The sequence below is a fragment of the Rattus norvegicus genome, chromosome 6 (assembly GCF_036323735.1).
Source record: "Rattus norvegicus strain BN/NHsdMcwi chromosome 6, GRCr8, whole genome shotgun sequence".
Classification (NCBI taxonomy): Eukaryota; Metazoa; Chordata; class Mammalia; order Rodentia; family Muridae; genus Rattus; species Rattus norvegicus.
In genome coordinates, this window is record NC_086024.1 from 93352641 (window position 1) to 93356180 (window position 3540).

The 3540-nt window shown below is 46.1% G+C and overlaps 1 pseudogene; it reads right to left on the minus strand.

Moving 5' to 3' along the window:
- Nucleotides 1–971: 971 nt before the first annotated feature.
- Rps8-ps6 (ribosomal protein S8, pseudogene 6) lies at nucleotides 972–2916 on the minus strand (annotated as a pseudogene).
- Nucleotides 2917–3540: the final 624 nt, after the last annotated feature.

The window sequence follows — 3540 nt, forward strand, 5'->3', positions numbered from 1 at the left end:
AACAAGCATACAGAGGCACACGTGCACACATATACACATGCACACACGCACACACACATGCACACACTACGAATACAGCTCTTTCCGAAGAAGCATCTAATTTGAAAATGTTTTAATTGAATAGGAATACAATACTTTTTGCCGTCAGCTTTTAATAATTAAGAGAAGAAATAATTATAAAATGATCACATATAGAACTTATGAAAGAGAAAGATATCCAGAGGCCCACCCAGTGTGTGGCCCGCCCACAGTGGGAGCCACTACTTCGTACAAGTAAGAGGTGGAGAGATGGGAGAGAAAGAGAAGAGAAACGGTTTGAGCACTCTGAAGAGAGGCAAAGCTGAAGAGACGAGGGCAGAGAGGAACAGTCTGCCCTGAGTAACCTGCCCTGCCACCTGAGGCCATGGTGAAGTCCCAGCCTAAGCTGCCGCTAAGGACCATGTTGGGGTCTGGGGCCATGAAGCCACAGGGGTGGGGGACTCTGTGATGATGTCCATTCCTCATTACTACGAAAGGCCATTCAGGGCATCCCTGGTCTAGGCTGCTGCCTAGCAGGTTCCACCCCTCAACAGCTGCAGCACTCTGGAGTATGAGCCCTGCACCTTGCCTGAGCAGCACCTGGTGGTTGGGGCAAGGGTGAGCCAGCCCCAAGGGCATGAGCGAGGGAGAGCTTACCTCACCGTTCATCTGCCATGCAGTGGCATGGGCTAGGGAGAAATGCCCTCCACCCCCCTCACCTCTTCCTACCTGCAGCATGTGGGAGGGCTGGCCCAAGGTCATGAGAGCAGAAGACCTGGCCCCACCCTTTGCCAGCTGCAACATTGGGTGAGCTAGTCAGGGCAGTGCTGTCGAGCTCGCCCTGCTGGTGTGGATTCAGGAGAGCTGGTGGGTGACCAACTCGGCTACCACCGGGCTTTGAGTTGGCCCAGCCCCCACATCCACCCTATCTAAGAACCGATGTAGCAGTCCTGAAGATCCAAAGCTGCAGGATCTCTGTGACACAGGGCAACAAAAGGATATCTCAGAGTAGTCCTGGTGAGGATCCCATAGCAGATAAGGATATAGCAGAAGCCAGAAGCCTTGACCCCAGACCAATGACTCATTGCAATGAATATTTGCAAGTAAAGATGTGTGGACAAAAGGGTACACGCTGGGACACACTGCAGCTTCCACATCAAATTTTGGTTTGTTTGTTTGAATTTTTCATTTTCTTTTGGTAGGGGAAGTTGCAAGGTCAGAGGGCGGATATAAAGGGATGGGAAGATGAGTGGGATCGGAGGGCATGATGTGAAATTCACAAAGAACCAATAAAAAGTTTAAAAACACTTATGAAAGACTTAGATTAGGTCAAAAAGGGTGACTGAGTGTTTGTGAAAAAAAACCCATATTCTTTATAGCGCGGGCTGCTGGATGATCTGCTTCTGCGGAGTTTTCTTTTCCTTGAGCTTTTTATCCCTCTGCAAATAACTGATGGCAAGAAAAGTTCCCGTGTACAGGATATGCAAGTAGACGCCAATAACTGGAGAGATCTTTCTAGTCCCCCATATACAGAGTTAAGGGAAAATATCCGTTTATTGAAAGCATAGTAAGATAGACTTTATTCAGAATCACTGAGATAAACACTGCAAACTCTAGAATGGGGTTGCGTGGAAAGAGAGATTAGATTCGACCTCCACTACAGCACAGACAAGGGAGCATTTATAGCGGAGGAACGTGTAGAGGTAAGCGGAGGGAAATTACCAAGGAGGACTTCAAGGGCAAAGTGAATTCTGGGTAGACGAGTAAGAGGACTCATGCTGCCTATAGGCAGGGAGATCAGTTAACATCTGGGAAAAAGAAAGATATCAGGTTTTGTTTTGTTTTGTTTTGTCTTCATTATTACCAGAACTATGAATGATGGTTTATTTGCCTCTCCCGGCTTTGATCGTCCGCAGATAGAGCTCCCGCTCCTAGCCCTCGAGCACATAGCAATCTGCTCTGCCACACTGGCCCGGTCTTGAGGCAACACAGGCGAGAAGCTTGCCCTGCTGGAACTGCTCCTCCAGAAGACTGCTGATTTTGGCATTCTTTTTTCTTTCGTTGTATTTCTTTTGAATTTTCTTTGATCCTTTTTTTGTTTAAAATCTCTTCCTCCTCAGGAGTTACCTAGGACTTTTTGTCGGCCCAGGGGCAGCGCATGGTGGGACTGGTACCACTTGACGGTACGGTGTGCTGTCAATAAGCACAATGCAGCTCTTCACCGGGGTCTTGGTGTGGACAAGCTCATTATTAGATGCATTGTGGACAACAGGCCCAGGAAAAGTTTCCGACATCCAATCTCCGGGCACGGTACTTCTTATTGCCTCCTGGGACTCAGACTGTATGTACCTGGCAAGGGCCAATCTTAGTGCTGGCAGCAGGCTGTCCCCACTCATATTTCTGCTTCTTGTGGTAGGACTTTCTCTTGCCGCCGCTCTTGTACAGTTGTGCCAGTTGTCCTGAGAGATACCCATCACTCGGCGCTGGCTGGAAAGAGGAAGTGCAAAGCTTCACAGTCCGGTTTCTAAAACCGAGATCAGGTATTAAAAGTGACCAAACAGTGGCTCAGTGGTTGAGAGAACTCGGAGATCCACCTGCCTTGCCTCCCAAGTGCTGGGTTTAAAGGCATGTGCCACCACTGCCCGACAATACGATTTTTCAAAATGACCAAAACTACATACTTCACAAAGACGTGAAATAAATTCACACTAAAGACTGAGAACAAATGTAGGTAAAATATCCTCATAGCCTCGAAGTAAACAAAGAGATCATAAACAAATTAAAAAGCCAAAACCATATCTACGAAAGAAAAGCACTAATATATTGGACTCCTTACAAACCAATAAACATTTTAAATTATCATTAATCAAAGTAAATAATACTAATATTAAGAGGCAATGATGGGGCTGGGGATTTAGCTCAGTGGTAGAGCGCTTACCTAGGAAGCGCAAGGCCCTGGGTTCGGTCCCCAGCTCTGAAAAAAAAGAACCAAAAAAAAAAAAGAGGCAATGAGATGGTTCAGCAGATAAAGGCACCTGATGTCCTGAATGGGATTCACTGAGACCCACTTGGTAGAAGGGAACCGGTTCCCATAGGACAAGCACACTGTGGCACACGTGCTCACACACACACACACACACACACACACACACACACATGCACGCACACAATAAAGCAATAGACGTAAAATCAACCTAAAGATAGTGGCAAACCACAATCTAAGAGAAAATATTCATATTCAATGCATGCATATATGATAAGAATATACACACAGAGACACACACAAATAAGTAGATGCAACAAAATAAATAAAACAACAATTTTTATCTGGCTGGAGAGATGGCTCAGAGGTTAAAAGCACTGGCTGTTCATCCAGAGGTCCTGAGTTCAAATCCCAGCAACCACATGGTGCCTCACAACCATCTGTAAAAGGATCTGATGCCCTCTTCCTCTGTGTCTGAAGACAGTGACAGTGTACTCACATACATAAAATAAAAAATAAATCTTAAGAAGAATTTTATC